The sequence below is a fragment of the Rhinoraja longicauda genome, chromosome 23, assembly GCF_053455715.1.
Source record: "Rhinoraja longicauda isolate Sanriku21f chromosome 23, sRhiLon1.1, whole genome shotgun sequence".
NCBI classification, from domain to species: Eukaryota; Metazoa; Chordata; class Chondrichthyes; order Rajiformes; family Arhynchobatidae; genus Rhinoraja; species Rhinoraja longicauda.
In genome coordinates this window covers 22804537-22820686 of record NC_135975.1, presented here as the reverse complement: position 1 = coordinate 22820686, position 16150 = coordinate 22804537, and the positions used below count along the sequence as shown (strand labels likewise).

Genomic DNA, 16150 nt, shown 5'->3' with positions numbered 1-16150 from the left:
CTTCCATCATTTCAAAGCTGACTTGTTTATTATCCTATCAGATGCAAATAAAATTAATTCACCAGTTTAGTGTATATCACATTGGTAATTAGTTCAAGTCTTGCCACACTATTACTGGAAGGATGTGAAGGGTGATGTTTGGACCAAAATATATAATCTGCAACCATTTTGTAAGAGAATAGTTTTGGAGCATGATATGCAGGTTTTGGGCAAAAAGTATTTTAGTTTGCGCATCAGCATATTAGAATCAAAGATGTATATTTTATCGAAGGTATCACAAAAAGCTGGAGTAACTCAGCGGGTCAGGCAGTATCTCATGAGAGAAGGTATGGGTGACGTTTCGCGTCGAGACCCTTCTTCAGACTGATATATTTTATATCTGTTTATTTACAATTTTAGGCAACTAACCTTTAAACAGCCCCCCCCCCCCCTTCTCCCCCAACAACCCCCCACCCCCCTCCCCTTTCATCCCCTTCCCTTCTCACAATTCCTTCCCCTGAAATCCTGGCTAAGCTCACACTGGTTTGTCCTCTCCCCCTCTACCTGCATCCCTTCCACCAGCTACGCAATTCGTAACTTTTCAACCTTTGAATTTCGCAATTCGCAACTCTTTATCCTATCAGCCTCACACCTGTCTTTTCATCTCTGGCCTTTGTCTAACAGACCACCTATCGAACCCCCGCCCCCCCGCTGGCCTGTGTCCACCTATTCCCAGCCGTGCTATGTTCTGCTCCTCCTCTTTTCCAGCTCTCTTTCCTGCATCTCCTGCAATGAGTCTGCAGAAGGGCCCCGACCCAAAACGTCGCTTATCCATGTCCTACTGAGATGCTGCCTGGCCCACTGAGTTACTCCAGCACTTTGAGTACCATTGAACCACTGATGTCTCTGACTACTGATAACCTTTGAATTAGTGATAGTTCTGCTAAGTAACTGGTGGATCTTCCCAAATCAGGCCCACTACTTGCAGTCATCTCCCATGGCTCTGCAGGCTCCCACTTTCTTGGCGGGGAATTCAGAGGGCTGATCTCTGGTCCTTCACACCATTACGTTGGCCGTGAGGTCTGAATGGTGACGAGGCCTCAGACTGCAGAGTGCAGAAGCACAGCCCCAGAACGCCACAAGCTGACATAAGCCAAAGTTGCCAAAGCCAACTGTTTTAAAAATGTCTGTCATCTTAGCATTTTAGGAGCCTGCTTTTGGACTCCACATAGGGAGGCCAGCAGCAGACAGTAATGACAAACTCTGCATTCCCCTTCACATCCGTCAACCACGTCCACACAACTCTTTCAGTTTGATGCCTGAGAGGCAGTTGTTCTGAACCCACAGCTGGCAAGATGCAGCCAAATGTCTCACTTAAGTTCCAGTCTCATGTTGGCCACCACTTGTTATAAATACCAACCTCACAAGCCTCCCTTCTTTGCAGCCTACCCTCTAAGATGAATCACCCTTTGTAATCAGTTGTTTAACTTGGTGCTGCTTCCCATTAATTAGCCAATTTATTTACAATTTGCAGATTTCCCCTTGAATCTGCTTCACATTAAACTGGTGAGGATTAAACCGGCAGATACATGCACTCTCTCGATTGGAAAAGGCAAAACCAATGAGCCTTTAACTACTTATGAATTCTCCCAGTGTCTCTCCCAGCCAACACTCATCACAACTAATACCATGAGAAACTGAATATTTCGTTCATACTTTGTGAGATCTTGCTGAGCATAACATTACTGCTAAAGCTGCAGTTTTGGTAATTAATTATACATAAAAATTGCTGTGTGGTGTGCCTTTGCACAATGTTTTTTTTAAATAGTTAAAGTAGTTCCTGCATGGACTACCTCTTTAGTGTTCATTGATTCTCATACAGAAAAGTCAGAACCTCTCAAGTCTCATTTATCATCTTTCTTTCTATTCTGGGATAAATATCATCCATCACCTCAGCTCATTTGTTTTGATTCCTTTTACCTTGTCTAGAATTTCCACCTCATTAATGTCAAAGTCAATAATCCTACTTGGATTATCACCAACCAGGAAAGACACACCACTCATGTCTCCCCCTAATGAAAACTTAGAAGTGATAAATTAATGCAATAATAATTTTCCACTTTCTGTTTTGGTCCATTAACTTTTTTTTTAAATGAGTACCTATCTCATGTTTACTTTCTTCTTTAGTGTTATAGTGCTGAAAGAAATTACAGGCTGACCTGGTAACAAAAGCTCTGATTTATGATTTTTTTTTTACTTTACAAAAAGTTAAGTTTCTCGAATTTTATAGCAGAACTTCACAGGTGAGTCAGTGAGTGAATGCGAATGATATGTCTGGAAAACATAATCCTCTAAAATTTCCACCATCTCCAACGGGATCCCACCAGCCACATTTTCCCATCTCCACCCCTTTCCGCCTTCCGCAGAGACCGTTCCCTCCGCAATTCCCTGGTCAACACATCCCTTTTCTCCCAAACCATTCCTCCCCAGGTACCTTCCCCTGCAACTGCAGAAGATGCAATACCTGTCGCTATACCTCCTCCCTTGACTCTGTCACGACAGTCCTTTCGGGTTAGGCAGAGGTTCACTTGCACCTCCTCCAAACTCATCTACTGTATCCATTGTTCAAGATGTGGACTCTTATACATCGGCGAGACCAAACGCAGACTGGTTGATTGTTTCATGGAACACATTCGCTCAGCCCCTCTGAACCTACCTGATCTCGCGGTTGCTGGACACTTTAATTCTCCTTCCCATTCCTACACAGACCTTTCTGTCCTAGGTCTCCTCCATTGTCAGAGTGAGGCTAAACGCAAATTGGAGGAACAGCATCTCATATTTCTCTAGGGCAGCTGACAGCTCAGTGGTATGAATATTGATTTCTCGCACTTCAGGTAGCCCCGGTATTCCCTCTCTCTCTATCCCTCCCCCACCGAAGTCGCACTAGCTTCTCATTTTCACCCTACAAACAGCTTACAATGGCCTGTTTCCTTTATCATCGTTACTTTTTTTGCATATCTTTCAATCATTGTTCTTTATCTCTACACATCACTGTCTATATCTCTCGTTTCGCTTATCCCTAACCAGTCTGAAGAAGGGTCTTGACCCAAAACGTCACCCATTCCTTCTCTCCAGAGATGCTGCATCCCGCTGAGTTACTCCAGATTTTTGTGTCTAAAATGCTAATGATATATTGATAGGTACTAAGGTTAACATTATGTGGTAAATATAATCTGCAATTGATGCATAAATGCAGCGATGACCGAAAAAGAGGAAGAGACACAGCAATTAAACGAGACATAGTAAATGAGGGTGAGCTGCTTATGCAATCTCAGCAACTTGTGGCTATTTGCAATTCGTGATGCATATCTTCCTTACCACAAGCTGTGAGGCGAGTTGAGCATTAATGATATCATTATTGTCATTGCCATTTTAGCGGCAAAATCTGGCTGAAAGTCCATGCAATCATACATCAATTTTCACATTAATTGACGATGTCCCCAAGCTGTAAAGGAAATTTATACATTTAACCAACAATGCAAAGCCAATATATTACAAAATCACATCCACCTGGACATGAAAGATAATATTCAACCATTTATTCTCAACAGAACAGGGTCAGTTGAGGATGCATGAAAAGTATCATAAACTAGGCCCGCTACCTCTCTTTGCACCATAATGTTGATAATGATATAGTTACTGTTTATGACTAGACAGAATTGTTGGGAAGGAGGATTAAATAGTCACTGATTTAAATTCAAAATAAACATGTGAATTTGACATGTAAAGGAATCCTGTGGTGGAACGGTTACAAATCATTTCATTAAAGCTATTGCTTAAAAAGCTAAATGAACAAAGATCACCTTAATTACAGCATTTTTAATAATCTCAGGACGTGAGAAAGTTCTTTACAACCAATTAAGAATGTGAGTTTTCTAATTTCAGAAATGCAACAGCAAATATGCTCACAGTGCCCTCCTACAGAAGCAATGTGATGGTAATCAGGTAATCTGCATTAGTGGTGTTGACTGAGGGATAAACATTTATCAGGTCGCCAGGAATAATAAGCCTATTTCTTTTTGGAATAGTGTCCTGACATCTCTTACGTACATCCGAAAAGAGACAGGGCCTCATTTCAACTTCCCATTAGAAAGATAAAGCTTCTACAAAAACATCAGCCTTTCAGTTCTACACTAGATTGTTGTACTCAACACATAGCTTTCAATTCAGAGGTAAATATGCTATATTGTATGGGCTGATCACAACTTCTGCCAGAATTCGATGAGGGAATACATCACTACTCTATGAAACTGACGGAGTGAAATACATTGCTGCTTCTGAATTATTTGGTGATATCAAGCAAAACTGGTTGTGCAAAAAAATTCTCATTACTTTTAATGGGCAGTATTTTGGATCGAACTTATGTCTTATTTCATGGTGTATTTGTCTGACAATCTCTACTCACTCATTCTGTCTTGCAAGGCAGGCACAATATTAAAAAAATATTTTTATCGGATTTAATTTGAAAGGCAGAGTAATTTTCTTCAGAATATGTCATTTATGGGCAGCTGTAGAGCCACAGTTACCGGGAATTGATTCCCACATCACTTGCAACAGATAAAACCAGATACCATTTCCAACTTTTCATTTGTGCTCAGAAGTTACAAAATTGAATCAATTGTTCATTTTAATATCCTTGGCTCAAATGTTGATTGCATTGGAGAATCCTAAAAGTTATCTTGTTAAGCATGTCCTTAGACAAGATGGCAATTCTGGGAATTATTATTTAGAATTGATACAAACTCAGGATTGTTGTGATGCACTGTACCCCTCCAGATCAATTCCCAGGCACTTTAATGTCGGAAGGGATGAGAATTGTGTCATATTAAATGGTTAGATTTTTTGGCAATGACAAGAGTGAATGGACTGCACTTAACCTTCTTCTCACTGCCCATTGGCCTGGAATAGAATATTTTCCAACTAATAGCTGCCATACAGGATGCAAAGTTTAACTCCCATCACCATTACAGCTGACCACAATTCAGTATTTCAATGGAGAACTCATTCCACTTTTGTTAAAGAAAAAGACACAGGCCATTTTGTGTTTTCTGAGGTTCATATTTAATACTAGATTAGTGGAACAGTCTGGTGACTTGCACAGCCATCTGAAGTGGACCAATTGCTTTTATAGAAGGGCAACACGGTGGCGCAGCAGTAGAGTTGCTGCCTTACAGCTGCCTTACAACACCGGTGACCCGGGTTCGATCCTGACCTACGGGTGCTGTCTGTACGGAGTTTGCACGTTCTCCCCGTGACCCACGTGGGTTTTCTCCGAGATCTTCGGTTTGCTCCCACACTCCAAAGACGTACAGGTATTGTCTGGATGAGTGGTGAATTGGCTTGGTAAATGTAAAAATTGTCCCTAGTGTGTGTAGGATAGTGTTAGTATGCGGTGATCGCTGGTCGGCGCCGACCCGGTGGGGCGAAGGGCCTGTTTCCGTGCTGTATCTCTAAACTAAACTAAAGTGTACCAGTTATTTTTTCTTATAATTAAATTATATTGGACGGCAATCATAGTAAAATAGCCTTAATTGGAATACTGCTTTCTTGAGTAAATGAGTAAGAATAAGATTTAATTAGTTGGTTCAGTTCTCAGCTCTGAGGTAAAATGGAGAACCAAAACCCACAATTATAATTTAAATTTAACTCTGAAATTCTCTTCAGAAGAACCATAATGAAGTGTAGACAGCATGGTGTGCCTAATTATTTACACTCTGGACAACCACGATAATTGCTATTGCTGCAGGGAACTTGCAAGAATTAGCATAGACAATGCTGTCCCAAGAGAGACAAAGCCATCAGATGACAGTCACTTTAGAATATGTCTAATGTTTCTCTTATATTCTTCCAGAGAAGAAAATTGCCTGAAATCAGATGCACCGCACCAATATTTCCGTTCAAAATGTCATACAATGGGGAAGTAATTGCTGTTGTTAGGGTCACATGCTCCCACCGCCTATTTACACTCGGTGAAAAAGACTGAAAATTTTTTTAAATCTCCAGATGTTGGAAGTCTAAAACAGAAACAGAAAATGCTGGAAATATTCAGTAGGTCAGGTTGCAGGTCAAACTGACAAAAGGCTTGACCTGCTGTGTATTTCGGACATTTTCTGTTCATATAAGTGACGGAGGATTTTGGTTTAGAAGGTGCTGTTGGTTAATTTCTGTGTTGACACTACATGTTCCAGCCACTGTGCAGTAGTGTTGCGTGACGGGGCACGACGCATCCAGACCATGTTGCCCTGGATTCGGCCAGGTTTCCCAAATGCTGTCAGAGTTGTGTTTTCCCAAGCCAGTGGTGCACATTCATTAAGATCATGATTTGCTGAGTTTAGTTTAGATTAAGTTTGGTTTGGTTTGGTTTAAAGATACAGCAAGGAAACAAGGCCTTTCATTCCCCCAAGTCCACACCAACCATCGATCACCCGGTCTATGTTCACTAGTTCTACCCCACTTTCTCATCCACTCACTATACACTGGGGACAATTTACCGAGGCCAATTACGTGGATGTACAAACCCCCGCGTCCTTGGGATGTGGAAGGAAACTGGAGTGCCTGGAGGAAACCCACGTGGTCACAGGGGGAATATGCAAACTCCACACAGACAGCACAGAGGTCAGGATCGATCCCGGGACTCTGGTGCTAAGGGGCAGCAGCTCTTCTGTTCCTTAAAGAAGTCAGAAAGGTTTGGAGGAGTTAGAAGTAGAACCACTATTTAGGTTGGTACAATTTTTATGAGGTAAATTGAAGGGAAGGGGGGCCGGGGGGTGGGGGAGGAACTGAGTATTAGTTAACTGCTGCAACCAATGTTTAGTTTAGTTTAGTTTAGTTTAGAGATACAGCACGGACACAGGCCCTTCGCCCACCGAGTCCACACCGACCAGCGTTCCCGCACATTAACACTATCCTGCACATACTGGGGACAATTTACACATACACCAAGCCAATTAACCTACAAACCTGTACATCTTCGAAGTGCGGGAGGAAATCAAAAATCTCGAAAACCCCGGCAGCCACGGGGGGAACGTACAAACTCCATACAGACAGCACCCAGAGTCGGGTTCGAACCTGGGTCTCTGACGCTGCAAGCGCTGTAGGGCAGCAAACCTTACAGCTGTGCCAATATGCCACCCTGAATGTTGCAGAAAGCTTGTTAAAATATCTCAGCAGTAAAATTGTTCCTTTTGCAGATTTACATAAAGGATTACTATATTAGATAAACCTTTAAATGTATCACGGTTGAAAAGAACCAAATAGGTTTTGCTCATCCCTGGTAGTCAGCATCTTTTTGTATCTAATTACCAGGTAGCACAACACAGAACCCTCAATGCATCTTCCATTCACGTTTGTTTCCTTATATTTCATTTATATTTCTACTTCTAGCATATTTCGTTTTTATTTCAGATTTCCAGCATCTGCAATTTTTTATGCTTTTCAATCACTGATTTTCATTCCATTACAATTGTCCTAAGCCATTTTAAATTGATATATAGTGGAACTGCGCAATCAACTTCTTTCTAATACTCAGCAATCTGGAAAGCTAGCTGTAAATTTGAAAAGGGAAATTGTTAAGTATGGCAGAGATGAACCGAGCGACAGGAAGTGGAGCTGATGCTAGCATATATTGCCCGCAGAAACATTATATTAAAAATTACTATGGCTTCTGCTCACATCCAAACTCATCTCCAAACTCCTGGACCTAGGAATCAGCACCCTCCTCTACCACTGGATCCTCAAATTTCTGACTGACAGACCACAATCAGTGAGGAGGTAATAACGCCTCCAAAATAATAATTCTCAACACTAGTTCCCTGCAAAGTTGTGTTCTCAGTCCCTTGCAACACTCACTCTACAATCATGACTTTACAGTCAAATTCAGCTCCAACTCCATCTACAGGTTTGTAGATAACACCAGTGTGGTGGACCGAATCATGGAAAATTATGAGTCTCGCAAGAAGGAGACCTTTAAGAGTGAGATCGGGAGAGTTGAGGGCCACGTTGTTCCTAGAAGAGTGAAGGGCAAGACTGGCAGCATGAGAGAACTCTGGGTGACAAAGAATATTGAACCTCTGGTCAAGAAATGAAGGAGACATATATCAGGAGTATGCAGCTGAGATCAAGCAAATCCCTTCAGGAGTATTATGGACATGGCTATAAGCTTAAGAGGGAAATTAGGATGCCCAAAAGAGGACATGAGAGAGATTTGGAAGGCAAAGTAAATGAGAATCCCAATAGACTTTATAAGTACATTAAGAGCAAAATGTTAAAGAGGGAGAGAATAGAATCTCTTAAACGTTCTACATTCTAAACATGAGTTATGAGTCTCGCAAGAAGGAGACTTTTAAGAGTGAGATAGGGAGAGTTGAGGCACTGGCACCACCCCGCCAATTCCTTCGCTGCTGCATCAGCAACATTGGGGCAGCCTCCGGAACCTGAGCACAACTCATTACCACCAACTTCCACCCTGTCCTCAAATGTGTGGACAATGTGTGTAGAAAGGAAATTGCAGATGCGTTTCGAAAATAGATACAATTTGATGGAGTAACTCAGCGGCTCAGGCAGCATCTCTGGAGAAAATGGAAGGGTGACGTTTCGGGTTGGAACCCTTCTCTGGAATCTGAAGAAAGGTTCCGATCCAAAACGTCACTCATCCTTTTTCTCCAGAGATGCTGCCTGACCCGCTGAGTTACTCCAGCACTTTGTGTCTATCTTCATTTGGACTATGTTTGACTCCTCTCTTCCCTTTCTTGATCTCTTTGTCTCCATCACAGGAAGCAGACTATTGACTAATGTCAACTGCAAACCCACCAACTCCCACAGTTATCCCTCCAGCCTGTCTCTTGCAAAGACACTATCCCCTACTCTCAAGTTCCCCGTCTCTAGTGCATTTGCCCCTAAGATGAGGCTTTCCATTCTTGGACGTCTGAGATCCCCTTTTTTTTAACAAACATGGCTTCCCCTGTTGTCAGAGAGGGATCCCTCACACACATCTCCTCCGTGACCTGTTCGTTCACCCATTGGCCTATCATAAATGCCCTCAGCTGTATCCACCTTTCATTTGCTAGCTTGATCATTCAGCTGGAAAAATGCAGAAAAGACTCACCAGGATATTACCAGGCACTAGGGCTTGAATTATAAGGAGTGACTGGATGGGCTGGAGCTTTTTTTAATGGAATGAAGGAGACTGGGGTGTGAACTTATGGAGGTATATAGAATCATTAAGGGCACAGACAAGGTGACCGTGTTGCTCAACGCCACTATCCACCACCTCCAGTTCATGCTCTTATAGACAATAGACAATAGGTGCAGGAGTAGGCCATTCAGCCCTTCGAGCCAGCACCGCCATTCAATGCGATCATGGCTGATCACTCTCAATCAGTACCCCGTTCCTGCCTTCTCCCCATACCCCCTCACTCCGCTATCCTTAAGAGCTCTATCCAGCTCTCTCTTGAAAGCATCCAACGAACTGGCCTCCACTGCCTTCTGAGGCAGAGAATTCCACACCTTCACCACTCTCTGACTGAAAAAGTTCTTCCTCATCTCCGTTCTAAATGGCCTACCCCTTATTCTTAAACTGTGGCCCCTTGTTCTGGACTCCCCCAACATTGGGAACATGTTTCCTGCCTCTAATGTGTCCAATCCCCTAATTATCTTATATGTTTCAATAAGATCCCCCCTCATCCTTCTAAATTACAGTGTATACAAGCCCAATCGCTCCAGCCTTTCAACATTCGACAGTCCCGCCATTCCGGGAATTAACCTAGTGAACCTACGCTGCACGCCCTCCATAGCAAGAATATCCTTCCTCAAATTTGGAGACCAAAACTGCACACAGTACTCCAGGTGCGGTCTCACCAGGGCCCGGTACAACTGTAGAAGGACCTCTTTGCTCCTATACTCAACTCCTCTTGTTATGAAGGCCAACATTCCATTGGCTTTCTTCACTGCCTGCTGTACCTGCATACTTCCTTTCATTGACTGATGCACTAGGACGCCCAGATCTCGTTGAACTCCCCCTCCTCCTAACTTGACACCATTCAGATAATAATCTGCCTTTCTATTCTTACTTCCAAAGTGAATAACCTCACACTTATCTACATTAAACTGCATCTGCCATGTATCCGCCCACTCACACAACCTGTCCAAGTCACCCTGCAGCCTTATTGCATCTTCCTCACAATTCACACTACCCCCCAGCTTAGTATCATCTGCAAATTTGCTAATGGTACTTTTAATCCCTTCCAACTCAGCAAACCACAGATATTGCAAGCAAGCTATATCACCATTCCCAGTCTGCTTCCACCTTGATTCCTCTTTCCTCTCTTCATTCCCAATCATGTTCTCTTCTTTCCGCAGTGATCAATTTATTTCCCTTCTCACTTAAGCTGAAAGCTTTCTTCTAATCATTTCTGCATTTGCCATGCATTTCTATCCCCTTCCTTCCATGCATTCAACCTCAGATGCTCCTCTGTGTTTTGTCTCTTCCCCTCTCCACCCACAATGTGCAGATAAGAACACTGAACCAGCACGGCTGGGTGTGGAGAGGACCAAGTCCTTCTTGCATTACAACAATGTGTTATGTTTCCAAAAATTACATCAGTGGCTACATTTAATTGACCATTAAGCAATTTGGGACATCGAGGATATAGAAGAGGCAAAAACAATGCAATCATATCTTTTCATTTTATTATAGCTTGTTAGCTAACCAGAGAGGGATGAATTGGAGCTGGTGAAGGAGAGAAATTGAAGATTTTGAGGATGCCTGTCCTTTCAGAATGAAGCATGACTGATTGTTGAATGGCAATCTCCATGACACTATTCAAAAAGTGCAGCATGGAACCAAAACCTTCAAGGATGGCGCAGTGGTAGAGTTGCTGCCTTACAGCGCTTGCAGTGCCGGAGATCCGGGTTTGATCCCAAATACAGGTGGCGTCTACATGGAGTTTGTACGTTCTCCCCGTGACAGCGTGGATTTTCTCCGAGACCTTCGGTTTCCTCCCACACTGTAAAGGCGTTCAGGTTTGTGGGTTAATTGGCTTGGTATAAGTATAAATAGTTCCTAGTGTGTGTAGGATAGTGTTAATGTGCGGGGATCACTGGTCAGTGCGGACTCGGTGGGCCGAAGGGCCTGTTTCCGCGCTGTATCTCTAAACTAAACTAAAAAAACAACTTTCCATTATTTGCAGCATCAACAAAAATAATTTAATGGATTAAACACCTCATCTGGAAATGACAATTGTGACCATAAAAACTGTTCATATTAATGGTGTTATATAATGCAAGTCATGTTAGGTATCTACTTTGCAGGTGCTACCATATTCTAGTCATATTTCATGAATGCAACTCGAGCCTCCTGAATTCATTTGAGCTGCTGTTGTGTGCTGAACAGTGAACAATTTCCCTTTTGTTGAAAATGTTCCAATTATCATATGCCTGGATACAAAAAGGAAAAAAAAGGGTTATTGCTGGTTTGAAATTTCCAGGATGATGTCATGGCAATGTTTTAACCATGTTGTTTATATTCTGATGGATATTTCAATTTATAGCAATTTTCTATTTTGTTTTGGAAAATGACGATTCACCATTTTTTCAATCAACTGTTGAATGAGTGGTGAAGCAGGCAGAGTTGGTGCCTCACAGCGCTAGAGACCCGGGTTCGATCTTGACCTCAGCTGTTGTCTGTGTTGAGCCTGCACGTTATCTGTTTGCCACGTGTGTTTCCTCTGGTTACTCCAATTTCTTCCCACATCCCAAAGATGTGTGGGTTTGGAGGTTAATTGGCCTCTGTAAATTGGACCAAGTGTGTGGGGAGTTGATGCGAAAGTGGGATAACATAGAACTAGTGGGATAACGTGGAACTAACAGAGAACTATGTTATGCAGGATAACATAAAACTAGGGTTCCTTGTCCGGTACCAAGTGTACAGTAATTTCCTGCAAATGAAATATTGTGAAGGCCATAATCATTCACTTCAGACCTTGCCACTATTCCATTCCCTTGTTACGTAGCAACTGAGTGAATGGGTGATCAACAATCAGCCTGTTTCTGCGCGGCATCACTAAACTAAACTAAAACTCTCTCTATCCCTCCCCTACCCAAGTTGCACTAACTTCCCATTTTTTCAGTTTAAACCAGCATCTGCAGTTCCTTCCTCCATAAAACTATAACAAGACTAATCCAGCCCCTTCCCTCTTGGCTTTTCTACATACTTTGATCATGATTATGATCATGGTCAGATTATCCTCTGTAATTTTTTCCTACTCCCATATCGTTACTGCTGGTGTCCCCATGAATATTTCTGTCACACCTACTTATCTGTGCACTGCCCTAAGCAGTTGTAGCTGAAAACCATCCGCTACCAACATCAATCTCTACCTCTCCACCACCACCCTTCCACCGAGTCTAAATTGGCACATTGCTTGTCCGGTACCAAGTGAACAAAAAAATAATTGGAAATGAAATGTTGTGAAGGCCATAATCATTCACTTCAGACCCTGCCACAACTCTATTCCCTTGTTACATCGCAACTGAGTGAGACTGTGTGAAATTGTGCATAGAATTGGTGTCATATCTGACCTCGTTCAGATTTCAACCATTTAGTTGCGCTATCATTAAGACTTATTGTTTCAATCTTGAGAGAATGCCCGATTCAATAACAAGGAAATTTGGACTTTATTTTTCCCCCAAAAAAAGAGCAATGCTATTTTTTCATGAAATGTTCCAATCAGTCAAATTGATCTCTTCTGACTGAGAGCTATAGGAACAATAAATGACTATGATGACTTCCCAAATCTTTTTCGCTTATTTTGGAATAAACTATGTTGGAACTCGAGATAAAGATTACATTTTAAATAGTATAAGAAAATAACTGCAGATGCTGGTACAAATCGATTTATTCACAAAATGCTGGAGTAACTCAGCAGGTCGGGCAGCATCTCGGGAGAGAAGGAATGGGTGACGTTTCGGGTCGAGACCCTTCTTCAGACTGATGTCAGGGGGGCGGGACAAAGGAAGGATATAGGTGGAGACAGGAAGATAGAGGGAGATCTGGGAAGGAGGAGGGGAAGGGAGGGATAGAGGAGCTATCTAAAGTTGGAGAAGTCGACGTTCATACCACCGGGTTGCAAACTGCCCAGGCGAAATATGAGGTGCTGTTCCTCCAATTTCCGGTGGGCCTCACTATGGCACTGGAGGAGGCCCATGACAGAAAGGTCAGACTGGGAATGGGAGGGGGAGTTAAAGTGCTCGGCCACCGGGAGATCAGTTTTGTTAATGCGGACCGAGCGCAGGTGTTCAGCGAAGTGATCGCCGAGCCTGCGCTTGGTTTCGGTTCACCTGCACCTCCTCCAACCTCATCTATTGCATCCGCTGCTCTAGATGTCAACTCATTTACATCGGCGAAACCAAGCGCAGGCTCGGCGATCGCTTCGCTGAACACCTGCGCTCGGTCCGCATTAACAAAACTGATCTCCCGGTGGCCGAGCACTTTAACTCCCCCTCCCATTCCCAGTCTGACCTTTCTGTCATGGGCCTCCTCCAGTGAAATAGTGAGGCCCGCCGGAAATTGGAGGAACAGCACCTCATATTTCGCCTGGGCTGTTTGCAGCCCGGTGGTATGAACGTCGACTTCTCCAACTTTAGATAGCTCCTCTATCCCTCCCTTCCCCTCCTCCTTCCCAGATCTCCCTCTAACTTCCTGTCTCCACCTATATCCTTCCTTTGTCCCGCCCCCCTGACATCAGTCTGAAGAAGGGTCTCGACCCGAAACGTCACCCATTCCTTCTCTCCCGAGATGCTGCCCGACCTGCTGAGTTACTCCAGCATTTTGTGAATAAATTACATTTTAAATAAATGCTTTAATAGAATTGAGAGGGTTTTTTTTTTAAGTACTACCACTGGGAATACCAAATCACACTAAAATCCTCCATTTCGTTTAATGTCTGATTTAGAAGATAGCCGTACCACATTCAGCTGAAAAATTAGTTGGATCGATGTTGCATGTGCCACCCATATAGATGAACAAAATGGTCATTATCTATGACAGGCATCATGCGAAACAGCTTCAATCTTTTTTTTCCATTTCTGGAGAGAAAAAATATGGTTGTCCCATGAGATTTGTCTTTAAAACCTCTCTTAAGATCCAAATGCATGGGCACAGACTTCAACCTCTCCTTATATAAATGGCTCATAAAAATTTACAATATGATCCTCATCCATATGTTCGTACATATAATGGCCACTGATTACTCAGTTCAGGGGGACAAAAAAAATCTGTGGAGAAATTATTTCAAGTGAGTACAAATATCAAACGTTACAAATGTTATTTGCCAGTCATTTGATGTGAGCAAATCATTGCACATCTATAAAATAGCACTTAATGGGAAATCATAGTAAATGAAACTGCAGGGCCAGCATTTTCTGTCAGCACATAACACACTGCAATATAAATTTGACAACATGGCTCTTGGATAAATTGTAATATCAATTCTACTTCCTATAAAGAGGGAGTTGAACTATGTTACCTTCCTGAGCCAAATAGACATTTTGTTGATCAGAAACCAGAGATTGAATGAGCAGAGAGTGTTGGCCCTCGAGAGAACCTCAATTCAGCACTGCATGAAATTGCCCTCTGGTTCTAAATGTAAATGCCACATCAGTATTAGGTTTTACAGCCCACAGCTATTTCAGATATCTGCACAATTACAATTACAACTTTAGCCAATCAAGCTTCCTGTCTTTGGAAACATTTCTCAGAGGATGCTTAGATATAATCTTTAATTCATTCAGGGTCTGTTGATGTCAATGGCAAACCAATATTTATTGCCCTGTGTTTAAGTGCTCTTGAATCAAATACTTTGATTCCATCTTTTAACAACTGAGCAGAAATAACAGGCCATAAGCAATTTTAGCAAAACGGCAGGCTTTGATATTGTCCTCCGCCAATTAACAACAATGATAATGAGGAAATATTTTACAATAGAAAGTGGGTTTAAACAGTGCAATGGTGCAGACACTGTGCCCTCGGAAGTCATATCAAACTGCTGACACATGGTACATGTTCCTGTTGCATGCATAATTCCCAATCACCAAACCACTTGCAACAGTGGAAGATGCCATAAGAACAGGAACAACACTTCTATTAGGAAACAAGAAAGTAAATTCCAGATGAGCTTTCAGCAGAGTAACAGACTATCAGCAAACTTGACATTTTCCCACCCAAAATATTGCCAACTCTTTTTCATATTAATTTCAAATGTCTTGTGCTTAGCTGAAAACAATACTTAGTTGACAATAATTGAGCCCACAATTCACCTCTGAGGATCAATGCTGCCGTAAGCTTATTATTGTACTTCTTTACAAACCTTTGGACATCTGAACGGGGGAAACTGCACAACTTTCACATGACAAATTTGTTTGAGGCAAGTTTGCAATTTGCCTTTATTGCCATTTATATATGTTGAGCCAATAAAGATCTCTCGCCTCTTCAGTGACATCAAAAGCTCAGACTCGGCCTTTTCCTTCATTATTTCTTTTACCTTGTTATTGCACAAAAAACCCTAAATAAAGGTTTTTGCAAGTTCCTTAAATTATGTGCTCGGTATTCCAGTTAGTAATAACTTGGTCACTGAAGAACCACGATAAAGGTGAAAGAAAGGGTTAATATAAGGTGGCATGGTGGCACAGCCAGAGACCCGGGTTCAGTTCTGACGATGGGTGCTGCTTGTATGGAGTTTGTATGTTCTCCCCGTGGGTTTTCTCTGGGTGCTCTGGTTTCCTCCCACACTCCAAAGATGTACAGGTTGTCCGTTAATTCGCTTGGTATAACTGTAAAATTGTCCTTAGTGTGCGTAGGATAGTGTAAGTGTGTGGGGTTCGCTGGTCGGAGCAGACTCAGTGGGCCGAAGGGCCTGTTTCCACGTTCTATCTCTAGACTAAATAAAAAAGAATTGATGTTGAAAGACAATATTGTTCATGTTTTCAACAAATTCTAAATCCTTATAAAACAATTCCTGAAAAGGCCACAACTTCCTTTACAAACTTCCCGCACGCAGCTAATTCTATTCAGTAGTCTAGAATATCGATGCAAATTTGAATACTTCCACAATTTCAG

The 16150-nt window shown here is 42.3% G+C and overlaps 1 protein-coding gene across 7 annotated transcripts in view; it reads right to left on the bottom strand.

Moving 5' to 3' along the window:
• The window catches only part of anks1b (ankyrin repeat and sterile alpha motif domain containing 1B), a 647894-nt gene that overhangs the window by 432789 nt on the left and 198955 nt on the right, over positions 1 to 16150 (bottom strand). The window contains exon 1 of one of the 7 annotated variants that reach the window (XM_078419863.1): positions 15402 to 15474. The exons of the other annotated variants lie outside the window; for them this stretch is intronic. The gene's annotated coding sequence lies outside the window, so the exon portion shown is untranslated. Of the gene's footprint in view, positions 1 to 15401; positions 15475 to 16150 lie in introns of those variants that run through there. 7 annotated transcript variants of the gene reach the window in all.